Source organism: Archocentrus centrarchus, chromosome 2 (assembly GCF_007364275.1).
Source record: "Archocentrus centrarchus isolate MPI-CPG fArcCen1 chromosome 2, fArcCen1, whole genome shotgun sequence".
Lineage (NCBI taxonomy): Eukaryota > Metazoa > Chordata > Actinopteri > Cichliformes > Cichlidae > Archocentrus > Archocentrus centrarchus.
The window spans coordinates 5,539,531-5,558,443 of record NC_044347.1 but is presented as its reverse complement, the minus strand read 5'-3'; the positions used below and the strand labels follow the sequence as shown (position 1 = coordinate 5,558,443).

At 40.3% G+C, this 18,913-nt stretch overlaps 1 protein-coding gene across 1 annotated transcript in view; it reads left to right on the top strand.

The window, feature by feature from the left end:
- The window catches only part of LOC115798365 (NLR family CARD domain-containing protein 3-like), a 91,363-nt gene that overhangs the window by 41,111 nt on the left and 31,339 nt on the right, over nt 1–18,913 (top strand). The window lies entirely within an intron of this gene.

Here is an 18,913-nt window from a genome sequence, read left to right as displayed (position 1 = left end):
TGTTTAGTAAAAAATATCAAGTTAAAACTTTTTGAGCTTATTTTGTTTTCTAACAAAAAACTAAAATAAAAAATACTCGGTACACAAAGTCATAATAAAATGAAACAGCTCCACAGAGTGTTGTTATCACGTTGACCTTCAGATTAATCAAACTTGAATAGGTCAGAGGTCAAATGTGACATATTTTAAATATTTATACTAGGGATGCGCCGATCCGATATTCAGTATCGGTATCGGTCCGATACTGGCCTAAATTACTGGATCGGATATCGGAAAGAAATAAAAAAATGTAATCCGATACATTAGCTGTATTGCAGGGCTCCGTCGTCTTCTTCTTCTTGGTGATTTGCGGTTGACCAAACCAGGTTAGAGCTACATTACCACCACCTACTGGAATGGAGTGGATCAGCAAACAACCCCCTCAGATGCTCTGTCGCTGCAACGGATTCCCTTTGACACTGAGCGATCATCGCTGACATGTTTTTCCGCCTCCACCGCTCTCTGCCTTGTTTGTGTGTTGTGCTCGCTGTGCTGAGAATCAGCGGTTATTTTTTTCTCTATTTCAGCTCCCGGACATACTGCTAGCGAGCGCAGCTATTAGCACTGGTGACCGTCTGGTACAGAAGGACCCCTTCCCCGTCAAAATATTTTTGCTACTTTAATCCCTGATTAGTGACTAAATATAGACCTGCAGTAGAAACGTATTTAGGAGAATGCTTGTAATATAAAGCATTACAAGATTGTGCTCACGCAGCCCCCAGTTTTTCAACATAAACACTGATGACGCAATAGCAGCAATCAGCTGATTTACGTGCAGTCTGTCTGCACAAGCAAAGAGGCGGAGCCGGCGAGCTCAGATGGAGCAGAAGGAAATGTTTTTCTAGTGTCCAAAAGAAGCCTTTTCGTCCCTGTAACCTCCATTAAACCTGTACCAGGAAACAGCTGGAGATCCTTCATCAACCACCTGATCAGTAAGTGAAGAAAAGAGAACTTTGTAGCTGCTCCATCCACCCTGTTTGTTTCACACAGGGAAAAACTGCAGTACAGAAGTTAAAATATGCAGATGAACTGTTAATATGAAAATAGTATTTCTTATCCAGTTACTTGCGTAATCAATATAAATAGAATATGCAATTGCTAAAATAATCGATAGTTGCAGCCCTAATGAAATTTGCAACATGCCATAAGGATCACCTTCTCACACAGAAGCAACAGGATTCAGGTGATAGTTATTGTTGTAAGTAAAGTTTATTTATAAAGCGTTTTTCACAGACAGAAAAGTGCTGTACAATAATTAAAACACAATATCACCCCCCCCCCCCCCCCCCACCCCCAGAAAAACACTATGTTAAAAACATAATAACATTACATATTAAAATGAAAAAGAATAAAAATAAAGTCAGAAACCAGAAAGCCTGGTTAAACAGAAAAGTTTTCAACTATTTTTTAAATGATGCCACAGAGTCAGCTAAATGGAGCTGGAGTGGTAAACAGTTCCAGAGCTTTGGTGCCACTGCCTAAAAAAGCTCTGTCCGCCCTGTTCCTTAGTTTTGTATGTGGGACAACTAAAAGACTTTGATTTTGTTGTGTGAGAGACTGTTGACTTCTTTTTTTAATTTATTGTAATGTTTTTAAATGCCTGGATCAATTTTAAGTATCGGATTTATATCGGTATCGGCCGATATCCAAATGTAAAATATCGGTATCGGTATCGGACATAAAAAAGTGGTATCGTGCCATCCCTAGTTTATACTGCACTTTCTATATGTCAGTGATGTTCACCACAATTGTGAGAATGATGGTACCTAAGTTATCAGGCTTTTTTTTTTTAAGACCATTAATTTGACCTTGAACACATTGGTGGATATCAGATAAATTGTAATGGACTGTTACCACAACTTCACTCAACACTCTACGAAGTTTGATCAATATTTATTCAAAACTTTTCCAGGTATCATGTTTATAAACACGTGATGGTAATAATGATATCATATAAAGAGGCTGGGCTATTAAGATGGGCAAAGCAGTTAATGTGTAAATGCAAATAAAAGAACTGCACATGCAAATACACATCCCAGAGATAACGGAAGCGCTTTGTGTTGGTGGAAACTATTTTAGTGGCCCGGGTGAGCTGAAAAACATGATGTAACACACCTGCAGAACTCACCTGCTTTAAGCTGTACCAAAGTTGCTGTGCTGCTGTCTTTGCCTGAGTTGTAGTTGTATTCAAACATACAGTACACGTTCACTGTTAAACCACTGCATTAAGTCTGTTGGCTCATCCTACTTCATATAGAGTAGACAAGAAAAAGTCATTTTTGACTGAATTACATTTACTGTAATTAGTAACAAAGTGAACCTGTAACATTCAGTAACAACAATATAATATAATAATGGCAACAAAGACAGCAGGGATCGAAAACCCAAGTAATTTGCTAAGCTTAGATTCTTCAGCGAGTGGTGAAGATGTGAGTGAAGGTTCTTCGCATCAGCTTCTACAGGACTCTGCAAATATTTTGAATATCTAGGACAGGACAAATAAAGGAGATCTACTGTCTGCACAGTGTAAGCAAAACATGTAGCTGCAGCAGACAGACTCCTTTCTTTATTGCTGCAGCAGCATCCCCTCCAGCAGATGGCACCTAGGCAGTCACTAGTGTTGTAGTACTCGAGATCGGTCTTGGTCTCGAGACCGGTCTCGAGACCGCTTTTTGATGGTCTCGGTCTTGTCATGGACTCGGACCTTGCGGACTCGGGATTTTATTTCAAGACCAGTCAAGACCACAGCTGTGGAAATATCACTAAATTGCCAGAATACTGTCCAATTTATTTGTTAACATCTTTGCTTTTATTGGATGCAAAACGTACTGATTCAAATCCAACAAAGATTGTGCTCCTCTGCCTCTCAAAGGAGCGCACCTCACAGACTCCGCCCCGGCTAGGTCGCTGCTATTATCGCTGCTTACGCCTGTATCATTTCACCGCAGTTTGCAGTCTACCACAGAGCACGGACAGTTTCATTCACAGTGTGTACGTTTGATCTCACTATGGTCACGCGTGTGCTGCATAAATCGAAATAACCGCATGAACACGAAGAGAAGTAAGAAGGAAAATGAAGATCAAAGGAAAATTTCAGGCTTCCGATTCAACCAAAAAATCCCAGCATGAAAGGTGTGCTGTCCTCGCCTTTGAGTTTCCTGTTTTTCACCAGCTAGACAGCCAGATAACGATGCTCCAATAAAGAAACTTCTCTTTCCGTTTTTTTGCTGCTTTATTGAAGAATGGCCTCTGACCATTGTCCACTTTCGACCATCCTAAAAGAACAAATCTTGTCCAAAACAACAACATTTCACGATTGATATTAGCCTAATTCACGAACATTCGGCATTACATTCCGCCATCTTGAATCTGTCTACTTCCTGTATTTTTGTAACCACAAACAATGCTACAAAACAACCACTGGAGGGAGTTCTAGGGCAATTTTACAAAACCTGCACACGGTGTAACTTATAACTTACAAAAGCCAGAACATTCCCCGCCTGGTACAATACAATTGTGCCACTACAATTAACATTTTCTAATAAACATTTTACACTGTTTACAGTTATAGCACTCTTAATTTTCCTCTGACAAAAGCAAAACTATGTCAGCAATGGGTCTTAAAAACACTTTTTCATTTCCATCTTTCACAGTTTTTACTTCTGCTTTTCGAACCTTATTATCCTTACTCTCAAATGTTCTTACAACCTTTCCCATGGACCAGTTGTTTCTGTGTGTGAGAGCATCTTTCAATAACACAATGTCACCAACTTTAATGTTCGGTTTATCATCAGTCCATTTTCTCCGTTGCTGTAGAGTCGATAGGTATTCACTTTTCCATTGTTTCCAAAAACAGTCTGCCAGACACTGTACTTGTTTCCATTGCTTTGAGTAGAGGTCTGGTGGTGCAAAGCTTCCTGTTGGTGCAGATAATGCATTGGTCTTCTGGGTGAGAAGCATTGCCGGTGTGAGAAGGTTTGGTTTGTCTGGATCTGTTGAGATTGGTACAAGTGGTCTTGCGTTCATTATTGCCATTACTTCTGCCATGAATGTACTCAACACTTCATGTGTGAGTTGGATATGTGCGGCCTTCAAAAGAATCCCATCCAGGATGCGCCTCGCAACTCCAATGAGTCGCTCCCATGATCCTCCCATGTGTGAAGAGTGTGGGGAGTTGAACAGCCATGTGCATACTTTCTCCAGCAGGTAAGCATTCAGTTCTGTGTCCTTGTGATCAATTTGCAGCTCATTACATGCTCCAATAAAATTAGTCCCTCTATCAGAGCGAAGCATTTGAGCAGGACCACGGATGCAAAAGAATCTTCTTAGAGCATTGATGAAACTTGACGTCGACATTGATTCAATGAGCTCAATGTGCACTGCTCTTGTGGACATGCAGGAGAAAAGTACAGCCCAGCGTTTACTGTCTGCACTCCCTCCTCTGGTGCGACGTGTGGTGACTGTCCAGGGCCCAAAGACGTCCAGTCCAACACTAGTGAATGGTGGCATGGGTGTCAGCCTATCAATGGGTAAATCTGCCATCTTTTGAGTCTGCATTTGTCCTCTGAGTTTTCGACAAAGAATACATTTGTGAATGACAGAAGAAATGAGCCGTTTACTGCCAATAATCCAAAAGCCAGCTCCTCTGAGTGCTCCTTCTGTTATGAGGCGCCCTTGATGCGCTACTTTTTCATGATAGTATCTAATAAGAAGGACAGCTATATGATGAGCCTTTGGAATAATGAGTGGGTGTTTCTCCTCTTTTGTTAGGTCAGCAGGTGCCAAGCGTCCTCCTATTCTGAGGAGTTCATCTTCATCAATGACAGGGTTCAACTTTTGGAGACAACTTTGTTTTGGAAGTGGCTGATTTGCTTTCATGCACCTGTACTCCTCTTTGAATGTTTCACTCTGTACTGCGCGAATGATAAACTTGGCTGCTTTGGACACTTCCTCTGCAGTGTTACTATCACGAAAACACATCCAGCCTTTACTTTCTGTGTCTGTTTTCTTGAATGATGCTGCCACACGTTTTAGTGATGCGACAGTGCAACACAATCTCATCCAATGAGAAAATCTTTCAAAACGACATGGCTCTAGCTGTGCTACTGAGGTTTTGGTAACGAGGGTTTTTACATCAGGTCTGATCTCTGCATCTGCGTCAGGGTTGATGAGAGTAAAACTATCACAATGTGATGGCTCTATGTCATGTGCCAAAAAAGAAGGACCACTAAACCAGTTTGTGGAAGCTAATGTGGAAGCTGCAATTGGTCTAGTGGCTATGTCTGCCGGATTGTCACTAGTGGATATGTGAAACCACTGTGTTGGATGTGTGGTCTTCCTGATTCTAATCACTCGGTTAGCCACGTAAGTGTAGAATCTCTTTGTGTTGTTATGTATGTAACCAAGAACGATTTTGCTATCTGTGAAAAATCTGATAGTGTTTACTTCAATGTCCATCTCATCTTTAATGAGTTCGCACATCTCCACAGCTAAAACTGCTGCACATAACTCCAATCTAGGAACAGTATGAGCTGGTTGGGGGGCTACTTTGGACTTGCCCATGATGAACCCCGTGTGCCACTGACCTTTGCTATCTAGAGCTCTTAGATAGGCTACTGCTCCTATGGCCATGGTTGAGGCATCTGAAAATATGCACAATTCTTTCTTCACAGCAGCGGCCTGAGAGAACGGTAGGTAAGCCCTTGGTATTTGTAGCTGCTCAAGATCTTTCAGTGAATTTCTCCATTTATTCCATCCATCTTCTCTTTCTGCGGGAAGTGGTTCATCCCAATCCTTCTGCTCTGTGGATAGGTCACGAAGAAGAGCTTTTCCCTGCATTGTGATGGGTGAAACAAAACCTAGTGGGTCATATAAACTGTTAACGATGGCCAAGACACCTCTCCTGGTGAATGGCTTTTGCTCAGTGGTTACATGAAAAGTAAAACAGTCACTTTTAAGATCCCACAGCACCCCCAAGCTCCTTTGCAGGGGTATGTTGTCCAGCTTCAAATCCAGGTCTTTTAGATCCTTGGCTCTTTCAACAGCAGGGAATGCTTCCACTACCTTGTGGTCATTACAAGCTATTTTGTGTAGCTTTAAATTTGACTGAGCCAGCATGTTTTGTGCATTCGTGAGTATCTCAACAGCTTCTTCTCCTGTTGCTGTGGATGCAAGGCCGTCATCAACATAAAAATGTCTCATTATGAATTGCTTTGCCTCATGTCCATACTCTTCTTCTCCCTCGACTGCAGCACGCCTCATACAGTAAATAGCCACAGCTGGGGACGGACTGTTCCCAAAGACATGAACCTTCATTCTGTAGTCACAAATGCCTTTGCTAGTATCGTTATTCTCATACCAAAGGAATCTCAAATAATCCCTATGATCTTCTCTCACTTCAAAACAATAAAACATTTGTTGCACATCAGCTGAAAATGCTACAGGCTCTTTTCTAAAACGCATAAGGACACCTAGTAAAGTGTTGTTTAGGTCGGGTCCACTTAATAAGACTTTGTTAAGGGACAGTCCTTCGAACTCTGCACTTGAGTCAAAAACTACTCTCAGTTGGTCAGGTTTTTGTGGGTGGTACACACCAAAGGATGGTAAGTACCAGTGTTCTTTGTCTGAGTCCAAAGGTGGAGCGACCTCTGCGTGGTCATTGTCCAGCATGTTTTGGATAAACTCTGTGTATTGTCTTTTCATCCTGGGGTTCCTGTCCAGTGTTTTTCTGAGGGACTGGAGGCGTTTGAGCGCTTGCTCTCTGTTACTTGGAAGCTCTGGTCTAGGAGAGCGGAATGGCAAAGGTGCCACCCAGCTATTCCTCTCATTTTGATACACTTCCTTTTCCATAATGTCAATAAAGTTTTTATCCTCTGCTGACAGTGCTGGTTTGTCATCATCTTTTGTCCTATTAAACACTGTTTCTCCCAGCTGAATGTTATTCATGTTTTCACTGTCCTTTTGGGGGGCAGGTATGGTGTTAAGCTGGTAGTTGCAACCACTTGACTCTTTGATTTGAAACATGTTAGGGCATGGGCACAGGTAAGAAGCACGTCCATTCTGAAGAACATGTGTTTTGAGCACATTCACATTAAGCGGTTTATGCGTCTTCCCCATGCAAGCTTCCCCAACTATAACCCAGCCTAAGTCTAATCGCTGTGCATAGGGTGCACCATATGGCCCATTGATTCTCGCTCTGACTTTATGGACTTGTATAATGTCTCTCCCCAAGAGCAAAAGAATAGGTACTCGTTTTTCCACAGGTGGCACCTTCTCAGCTATCTTCTGTAAGTGTGGGAACTTCATAGCAACTTGTGGAGATGGAATCTCTCTTCTGTCATCCGGAATCATGTCACACTCAATCAGGTTTGGGAGTGGGAGCTTTACTCTACCATCTATTGACTCAATCATAAAGTTTAATGCTGTTCTGCCAACGTTATCTGACAGTCCTGAGCATGTCCTGAGCTTGTAAGTGTCTGAGTGTGTCTTAATCTTAAAAAGCTCAAAAAACTGAGACTTAGCTAGTGACTTGTTACTTTGTTCGTCAAGCACTGCGTACATCTTCCTTGCCTGTTCTCTTTTCCCATCTGGATAGACTAATACAGGACTTATTTTTGAACATGAATATGGGATGTCTACATCGCCACACACTTCTGTGCATTTAGAAACGACTGAGACGCTTTCACTAGTTTGCGTCTCCCCGCCATTCTCTTTCTCAGCTTCAGAGCTTTCAGCTGGTGCAAGAGGTGGACCTGGATGTAGCGCTGCTAAATGTCTGTCGCTGCCACAGTCCATACACTTTATTTGCACACTGCAGTCCCTTGCTAGATGCTGAGTAGAGCCACAGCATTTAAAACAGATTCTGTTCTCTTTTAAAAAAGACTTGCGCTCATCTATGGGTTTCGCTCTGAAACTTTTGCACTTCTTAAGTGGATGAGGTTTCTTATGTATAGGACAAAGCTTATCAGGGCTTTCTATAGGTTTACTGTAACTAGTTTGAGCTGGACTGGTATCTGTTTTGTGTACACTAATCACTTGCCTGTTGTTGCCTTTGAAGCTCTTCTCTTTTTTGATGCTTGCGTTGGCAGGAGGTGTGATGACAAAACTTGGGTCATTTTTTATTTTGGCTTGTTGTCTTACAAACCCCGAAAAGACACTGAAAGGGGGAAAGGTAACTTTGTGTTCTTCTTTGTACTTTGCCCCTGTTGCAATCCATTTTTCCTGTAGTCCATAGGGCAACTTCTCCACGATGGGATTGACTCCACGAGCCGTGTCCAAATATGAGAGGCCTGGTAGGTATCCTCCATCTTTTGCACATTCAATTTCCTGCAGAATGTCACCCAGCTCTCTTAACTTTGCGTGATCTCTGTTGTTGAGTTTGGGAAACTGTTCAGTCTTTTTTAACAGTGCATTTTCCACTACTTCAGGAGAACCATAACACTCCTCGAGTCTTTGCCACACAAGCTCCAGTGCTGCAGTTGGATTAAAGACGTGGACTGAGCGGATTCTCTGTGCCTGCTGACCAGACTCAGCTCCAAGCCATTTGACTATTAAATCTAGCTCTTCTTGGGCTGTAACATGCAAGTCTTTAATAGCATTTTGAAATGATGCCTTCCAAGCCCAGTAGTTCTCTGGCTGGTCGTCAAACTGCAAAAGTCCTGTACTTAACATTTCCCTCCGTGTGAGGTACTTCGCAATCTCCTGTACACCCTGTGTCTCTATAGCTGCTTGAGGAGTGCCAAATGGATACAGTTTGGGTGGACTCAGTCTTTCTCTGTGTTGTGCTAGGTGCTCCACTTTAACCTTATTCTCTTCTGCACTGTGTGAGCTGTGATAATCTATTTCTGCATTCATGGCCTTTTCACATTGTTCACGTGCAGCCTTGTGACAGGCGAGAGGATCTACTTGCAATGTGAATCCTTCAACACAAATATCTGAGTGTTTTTGTACATACTCTGCAGTACGCTGTTCCGGGCTGGTGGATGGTCCCACTAATGGATAGTCCTGTTCAATTTTTGAGAGTCCCTCCTCCTCTTCATAAACTGCAACTTCTGCTTCTGCAGCCGCAACAGCCTTCTGAGAACTCAAAATATGCAAATTAGCCTCAAGTTCAGTTTTCTGCTTCATTATGGCTGCCTCCTTTTCCGAATAAGCCAGTTGTGCACGTGCAGCCTCCACTTTTGCTCGTGCTTTTAATGCTGCAGAACTTGTCGATGAACGTTTGGATGAATGTGAGCGTGCAGACTTACAGCGTGTGTCTGTGTTGCTTGCATTGTCCTTGTTCTCCATGTCATCTGATTTACCTGACTGCAGACTCATGGTTGCTGCGCTATATATCTCCTTGTGGTTGTTGCCTGCTGCGCTGATGTTCTTTTACTGTGCTGTCCTCGCCTTTGAGTTTCCTGTTTTTCACCAGCTAGACAGCCAGATAACGATGCTCCAATAAAGAAACTTCTCTTTCCGTTTTTTGCTGCTTTATTGAAGAATGGCCTCTGACCATTGTCCACTTTCGACCATCCTAAAAGAACAAATCTTGTCCAAAACAACAACATTTCACGATTGATATTAGCCTAATTCACGAACATTCGGCATTACATTCCGCCATCTTGAATCTGTCTACGTCCTGTATTTTTGTAACCACAAACAATGCTACAAAACAACCACTGGAGGGAGTTCTAGGGCAATTTTACAAAAACTGCACACGGTGTAACTTATAACTTACAAAAGCCAGAACAAAAGGTAAATACCAACCTTCATGTATTTGATACACAAACTAAAAATTTAATGCAAGTTTTAGGGCTGCAACGATTCTTGGAATAACGCAATTCGATTATTAAAAATCCTCGACACAAATTTGTTGCATTGATGTTTGGTTTCAGCTCTGCAGCTCAGGTGTCTCCGTGTAAGCGGAGCATTTCCAAAAAAAACAAAAACGACCCTTTAACACGAGTGGATCGCTGAGATGTTTTTTCATGCCCCTACTTCTCTGTGCTGTGAGTGCGCATGTTTGAATGTGCGCGCGTGTTGTGCAGAGGATGTCAGCTGTTATTTTTTTCTTTACGTCAGCTGTAGCCACCAGAACAGATCAATAACCACAGTGTACTGGGGAAAGGGGGGCTGCCATTAGCACTAGCAATCGTTCGGTACAGAGGGGCTCCATCAAAATGTTTTTTATCAACCACCTGATCAGCAACATGAAGAACAGAGAACTTTGTAGCTGCTCCATCCACCCTGTTTGTTTCACCCAGAGAAACATCTGCAGTACGGAAGTTAAAATATGCTGATGAATTGTTAAAATGAAAAATCATTTCTTATCCAATTACTTGATGAATTGACGGAGTAATCAATTGAATACTTGATTACTAAAATAATTGATAGTTGCAGCCCTACTTGTATTCAGAAAGCCATAGTCAAACATTAGTTTTCAGCACCAGTAGAGCTATGAGAGGCCTTCAAGAATAAAATACTACAGTTCCCAGCAAGATGATGTCACTTCCTATTGTTGCATTAAAAACGTGATAGTTTATGCTCACAATATGGTGGCTGATATTCAAATGTAGGAAATGCTTTTAGCAGCTGAGGAATCTGGATTATGTTTTTGTTGTGTATTTTTTTATGTGATTTCTGCAAACACAATGGAAGGAAACGGCACTCTGGGACACATTAAATGCGTGATGTATAAATGTAACTTTTCTGGATTATATGCAAAAATGATCATTCTATCGATCTAATAAGGCCTGATTTAGAGTTCTGCATTGATCCTTTGTGTATAACTGAAAATCCTCTCTGAAGCAAACCTGACATGCACCTCGAGAAATGTAACTACACGTCCAAAAAAACTGATTACTGCTTTCTGGTTATGTCTTAGGCCCCATCACTCAATTAACAAGTGGGAGCGGCATTTAGTGGTTAGTATTAGCTTACTAATTAGCATTAGCGTTAGTGCTGGGGTGAGAAATATTTCTTGCTAGAACCCGGAAGTTACCATGGCCACCACCAATGGTAACAGCAGAGAAGTAAGTAAGTTGTTTCTCCGCCATTAGTACATTGAGCTAGTGGTGGGCAGATTGATCCTGATATCGATAATATGGATGCCAACGTTGGTATTGGTATTGATCAATATCAGTGTAATGAGATCGATACTTTGGCTTCAGTTTCTCTCCTGTATGCAGTGCTGCGGTTTCATCAAAGATGCAGGCTGACTGTCTAAGTGTCGCTCCTGTCACAGCACAGAGCACTTTGCTCCTCCCCTCCCCACAGTGTTTTGTTATACTGTCATGTGATGCATAACATATTTTATTTGGGAAAAAAAAGGATTTTGCTATGAAACATTTAAATCAAATTTAAATTTGTAGAAAATTAGTGAATGAAGGGACATTTTTTATTAAATTTTTTTATTATACTTTCTGAAAAATCTACCTGGAAAAAAGTTTGCATTTGTTCTTGAGTGATGATTTTGTACACTTAATTTATGAAAAAAAAATTCCAGACATCAATGTATGGGGAAAATTGTTTTATTCTATTGTTTCAGAACAATAACTTTTATTTTGATAAAGTATTTTCTACTTACATATAAACTTTGCCCAATTCTATCCTGGGTTTTAACTAATTAATGATCCAAAGGAAAAAAATCTCAAACCAGTTAAACTTCATGGAAATTCTTCATAATTATTAAAAAGTATTGGTATCAGTATCGGTGATAGTGGCCCTGTGTTTACTTGGCATAGGATCGATACCAAATCTTGAAGTGTCGCACACAACTACATTGAGCAGCATACACCAGGAGTGATTGACAGTGCTAAGACCCTCCTCCTGGCTCTGACTGGTTGTTTTTGACTGGGAGCAGTTCAGGGAGGAGGTGGAGGAGCTCCATTTTTTTCGCAGATTATCGGTCTCATACTGTCTGACATGGTGACAGTTTTAACAAATATGTAAAAACCAGATTTTTTATAAAAGTTACATCCTGCAGCTTTAATCTGTATAAGATTAAAGGCTTTAGTTCTTACTGTTGATGAGTGTTTGCCATTTTTTCAGTTTTACACATTTAGCTATGTGGTTTTGAAAAAGCACCCATTTTTACAAAGGTTGCTGGTTTAAAAACAACACAACTTTATGCATAGTTTATGAAAGGCAGAGAAAAGTTAAGACTATTGTGATGAACTATGAATAATTGTTTTACATTCTGTGATAAATGATGGAAGTCACCCAGGAGTATTAAATAAAGATGGTTATATTTATTTGAGCTGTGAGTTTTTAATATCAGGGTAATTTTATGGGAATGCGGATCTTTCAGATCAATTTGAGAAGTGATTTTGATCATGTTTCCCATTTTATTGTGTCATGTAGTGTCAGGCACTGGTCTTGGTCTTGTCTCGGCCCCCCCCTCGGTCTTGGTCTCGACTGGTCTCGGACCCTAAAAGTCTTGGTCTTGTCTCGGTCTCGATACCCTCTGGTCTTGGTCTTGTCTCGGTCTCGGGTTAGGTGGTCTTGACTACAACACTAGCAGTCACCTATATTGCCTATGCCCAGAGCTGGCCCTGTTTACAACGTATCAAATGTAATGTATCAAAAGTAATGTATCAAAATTCCTGCAAAGAAGGAATTAAATGCATTTAATTCTTGTCAAGGATGTCTAGAGACCTTGAAAATGTAACTTGAACTAATGTCAGTATTACATCTGTGACATTTTGGAATAATTTCTTATCCATAACTAGACTTTGTGAAAACTCTGTGAGCTGACAGTTATTCAGCGTCAAAAGGTTTTGCTGGGAGCAGCATTGGCATTATGGCCGTAGGGGTCCAGGTCCATCCAAAAAGGTCCCTGTGCCCCCTCAGCTGAATTCTACTCATATACTACTACAGCTGTGTGTAATTAAGTTGTGAAAGACACCCAAACACACACTGCCAAGAAGTTATTGCAGCTCAAGCTCAAGTTAATTTTTCAGTTAACAGTAGTTTAGTGCTTTTGCAGTAATCATGTAAGAGTTTGGAGCCGGATTATCCAGCTCAGACTTTGGGAAGTACCCCTCATGTTTCTGGCATTAAAAGAGGTCATTTATTAGCTTGTGCAGCTACATTAATGGGCACAAGTATGAGGCCCCAAGTCTTAAATTTTGAATTCAGGTGTTTCCAGTCCCATTGCCTCAGGCATATAAAATTGGGTATTATTGCAAAATGGAAGCTTTAGGAACCACAGCAGTGCAGTGAGATCGCGTACAGTTACAGAGCCCGTTTGCTGAGTGCTGAGGTGCACAGTGCGTAAAACATTCTGCTGACTCGGTAATTTGCAGTATTCAAAACTTCCTCTGACATTAACATCAGCACTATAACTGTTCACTGGGAGATTTCCTGTGGGTGTAAAGTGTAGGTGCCACAGTATTTCCACATAGTGCAGTTTTAAAACATGGCTTCACTTGAAAATTGCTAAACAAATGGAAATGTGTTGAAGATGTTCTGCGTTTAGAGACCACTTTCCTAGTATGAATTCAATGGAGAGGACAGAGGAACCAAAGTACAAATACTTCATTACTGTACTTAAGCAGAATTTTCAGGTATCTGTACTTGCGTATTTATTTTCTAATAACTTTTTACTCCCTACATGTTCACACAAATATCTGGATTTTCTACTCCTTACATTTTAAAAACAGGCTCATTACTTTAGGTTTGAGACTTTGGGGAAGCTTTTATTTCATCAAACATCAAACTCAAATGGAGAAATAATAACAAACAAAAGGCAATCCTATTGTGTATCAATCACCAGAGCTCATCACACACAAGGAGATGAAAGAGGCTAAAATATAATTTATGCATCATTTATTCAAGATTATTTATTGTCAACAAAATAATGTTTTGCCTGGGATGAAGCAGTGCAAATAAATTTAAAAAGAATCTAACTAAAACAGAAATATAAGATATGAAAACAGTAATATAGTCAACAGCCAGTTGTGAGTGTGTTGAAGTGCATATGCTGTAGTGTGCAATTATGATTGTGCTATAGCACTATACTCATGAGTTACAATGGGCCAGAATGAGTGCAAGTGTCCATAAGCTGTGGTCGTGGTACTGCAGCATCTTGTAGCACTACAGAGGAGGAGCGAGCACAAAGGGCGTGAGGTGTGGCAGATCATTTCAAACGTGTTTCTTACAGGTGGACAAATATCAGAAAACACAAACTGTATGCAGTTTGTCACACAGCATGTCTACTAGCTAAAGTTACAGTTGCTGCAATTCCCAGAATGAGAGCAACATTCACTCAGAGATGGAAGAAGATGGGAGAAAGAGGACAGGAGAGGAATGAGAGAGGTTAGATTTAAAAGTAAGAACTGCTTAGTGACATCTGATAACCTGGACATTTGAAGCTTAGGAGTAATGTCTTCATTTTTAAATCAGATCTTGAATCTGTGTATGATGTGAAGTTATGATTTTATCATATTGTGAAACAACCTGCAAAACAACCTGAGGTAGACTAACAAGCATAAACATACTGCAGTTTAGTGCAGGACAGTTTGCTGTACTGTGGTGCATTTACAGCAAAGCTTTGTGCTGGACTGGTGCCCAGCAGCTGTGGTGTTCATGGTCAGTGTTACAGGTCACATCAAGGTGTGGAGGCAAAGCCAGAAAAAAGTTTGTATTCCCATGTACTAATATTACTTTGATCTTATAATAATAATATAGTAAGAGGTTCAGTTAGCTTAGCACAAAAATAGCTGGTAGAAACATCCTCCAAAGAGGTACTTTTGTTTCTGCATTTCAGAGCCTGTACTTTTTTTACCTTTACTTGAGTAAAGAAGTTGAATCAGTACTTCAGTGTATGTTTTAACACAACTAACTATACTTATACTTAAGTACAGAAAGCCTTTACTTTTACCACCTCTGATTCATTGATTCTGCACTAAGAGGAAATGTCTCTTGTTTGCCTCCTACTTTCTCTCTTTAGTCAAACACTTTTTTTTGTTTTTATGACTTTATAACTGGTTACATTGCTCCATGAGTGTATCCAGGTAAGTTATAATTACTTTATGTGTTGTATCAGTTTATGATGTGATTTAAAGTTGGTTGTTTATATTTGTTGTGTATCTTGTTAAGGTGTATATGTTTATTAATCATAGTACTGACTTCTGTATATTAAATTAAATGTAAATTTTACAGGTCATATATTTAGTGTGAGTATACCTCTCTTCCCAGGCCAAAAAGGGCACCTTCCCACAATGTATGTTTTATTTTAACTTCAAGCACTATTATTTCACAAATTTGTTTTTGACTTATTTTGATAAGCTGATCAATAATCAGTGGCTGCTCAACTGCACCGGGAAGATTAAACATTTGCATTGCTGGTAAAAAATATTACTTTCTAATACATCTTAACAAGTGCTCTATAGAAGCGTTCGTCATCACAACTTAAATTATGTTAATCAAGTATGAAAGTAAAAAAATGGTGCTCATATTGTAATATGTGTGTGGTGTATGTAGAAGCTGATCCACTGGAAATGACTGTTGGATGAGTGTGCGTTTTATAAGGTGAACCGTCCAGTCAGCCTGTGAGGAGCTGTGGTTAATGGGCTTCCCCTTGTGTTCCATGCTTACTGACATCACTGTTACATTCATGTTACTTTAGCAGGCTGAATCTTTTTGTGCTTGTGGTAGCCTAGTTGAAGAAGATGGTGCAAGTTTATAGATCCATCATAAATAAAAAATGTCACATGAAGTGGAAAAACTGGAAATAAATGTTGAATTCCCCTGCAGGCCTGTGCAGTTTGTTGTTAAAATCAAACAGTGATGTGCTACTTTATCACTGAATGTTGGTCCCATTAGAAAAATTAAAAAGCTAAATTTACTTGAAAATCTATTATTTATTTCCCTCTTTTATTAGGAGAGCAGCACAGTTGTTTGCACTGTTATTTCACCATACAAAGATCCTGTGTTCAAATCCAATATTTGGTGACTGTGGAAAAGAAATCTTCAAAAAGTGTGAGTCTGTGACAGCTGTGCGGTATGAAAAACTTTATATTCAGCAAATTTACCACAATCATCTACGCTCATTACTTAAACGAACAAACAATCAAAAAAATAGCCCTTTGAAATTGGATTGGAAATTGATTGTTTTTGATATGTATATTAAGTATTTAATAAGATGCAAAGATAATATATGAAATGAAATCTACAGCTTTGAAGAGTTCCAGCTGAAAATGTCCTCTGGTGTTTTTTTTCTTCTTCTCTAGAGCAAATCCAGAGAAGGCTGTAAGTCAGCAGCTGATGGATTCACCAATCGAAGCAGCTCATTCAGCAGGTGATTTCATAACCCTATCACTGTTATTGTATCTAATAAGATTTTCAGGAAAGTTTGATTAGCTTTGCTAATCAAAGATCATCCAGTGACTGATAACTAGTTCTGCTGTTTTTTTTCTTGATAGGAAAATTTAGTAAAATCAGACCTTTGTGTACAGGTTAGTAATGCTATTACTGCCCACTCTGTATGAATCAATTGGCAGTTAAGTCATATTTATGTATGTTTTACTTAAAGAGGACAATGCAAATTAACACGAGCACTTAGGCCCATTATGTATAAATGCTCCAAATCTAGCCATACACACTCATTTTCGTCTGCAGTCACAAAAAAAAGATGGAAAAGCATAACAAGAACTACATACTCCACCACAGGTCACTGTTTCACTGCTAATTAAGAAAGTGAAGGCTGCCAAATTATTCTTTACATGCTCATTTTTTAAATTATGTGCTAATTTTCTGTGCTCAGAGAAATGTAGAACACCCATGCAATATAAACCCATGGTTTAGCTAGAACTATGTTAATTAAAAATTGGTTCTACCAAGGTTAGACCTAGGGTCTGACCTGCTGCAAGCCTGACTTTGATAAACTCCTGTAACACCGATCACTGGTGATCCCAAACCAGAGTTTTGATGGCTCTGTGGGAGGTGGATAATCTTCCCCCTTCTTTCTATGGGGCACTACTATGGAAGCTACTCAGCCTTCTGAACTACAGTAATGAGATCGATACATTATTAAACTTATTATTTCAAGAAGTCAACAAATTTCTTTTTTTTTTTAGAAAAACATGGCATCTTGAATTTCTTTTTACTTCTTTCCTCAGAAATGCTGGTTGCCAAAATGCGGACAGAGTTTGTGAAGAGGGTGACAGCAGGAAATCTTGTGCAGCTGCTTGAAGCCCTTGTAACTGAGAATGTCTTGAATGAACTGGAGAAAGAAGAGATACTGGAGAAGAACCAAACCAGAGCAGATAAGGCCCGCTGCGTCATTGACTCTGTGAAGAAAAAAGGAGAGGAAGCCTGCAGGATAATGATCAGTCATCTTGGTACCATAGATCCTACACTTTCCTGTGAGCTTGGTTTGTCCTCTGGGCCATCTGCTCAGCTAGGTGAGAAGAAATATTTCTTTAATGATGACATCATTGCACAGTTCACTTGAGCTGACAGAGCTTAACACATTTTTTCTATTGTAAGTGTAATATGTTTCTTGTTTTTGGTCCGCTATTGAGTTGTCCTGTGAGAGGCATGCTGGGGTTTTTCCTAGTTGACAAAAAGGTTGCACCAAAGTACAGCGACTACTCCTCCACACTGAAAGAAGCTCGTTGAGGTGGTTTGGGCATCTGACTAGAACATGAGATATTTCTAAAATTATGTTACCATTATGACTGTATTGTGGAAGCTGGGGGGCAGACTGGGGGTGGCGGGGGGGTGATTACTTATTTTAAAGGGTGTGCTCTATGCCAGGGTACTGGAGGAGTCCATCAGACAGCTATACCTTGGATTTAGGAGGAACTACTGAGTCTTGATCATAAGATTTGGATAGTGATTAAAATAAAAAGACTTCAATACAAATGTAGATTCCTCCCTCCTCAGCTTGGCCTAATGTGGGATTTATGCTTCTGTGTTAAATCTATATTGTCAGGACATTATAACTGCAAACCACTTGTCACTTAAATAGGCTGTCATGGAGGTTTAAAGATATAAATATAAAACATGATTTATCATGGGGTGTGCTGGAGAGATTAGATATCTCAGCCAGCTTGGGAACATCTTTGTGTCCCAAGATGTCCCAAAGATGTGTTTGCGTAGACTTCCCCCATGACCAAAGCCGTAAGTGGCAGAAAAAAGATGGATGGATTGAGAAAAATCTGAAAATCTGACAATGAATAAACTAACCACAACAGTCAGAAAATCCTGTGTGTTTTCTTTTTCTTAGCAGCATTTAAAAAATGGCAACACAAACTCAAATCTGCTCTGAAGAAGAAGTTCCAGTGTGTGTTTGAGGGGATCGCTAAAGCAGGAAACCCAACCCTTCTGAATCAGATCTACACAGAGCTCTACATCACAGAGGGAGGGACTGCAGAGGTCAATGATGAACATGAGGTCAGACAGATTGAAACAGCATCCAGGAAACCAGGAACTACAATCAGACAAGAAGACATCTTTAAAGGCTCACCTGGAAGAGATGAACCAATCAGAACAGTGCTGACAATGGGAGTGGCTGGCATTGGGAAAACAGTCTTAACACAGAAGTTCACTCTGGACTGGACTGAAGACAAAGCCAACCAGGACATCCAGTTCATGTTTCCATTCACTTTCAGAGAGCTGAATGTGCTGAAAGAGAAAAAGTTCAGCTTGGTGGAACTTGTTCATCACTTCTTTACTGAAACCAAAGAAGCAGGAATCTGCAGCTTTGAAGACTTCCAGGTTGTGTTCATCTTTGATGGTCTGGATGAGTGTCGACTTCCTCTGGACTTCCACAACACTGAGATCCTGGCTGATGTTACAGAGTCCACCTCAGTGGATGTGCTGCTGACAAACCTCATCAGGGGGAACCTGCTTCCCTCTGCTCACCTCTGGATAACCACACGAC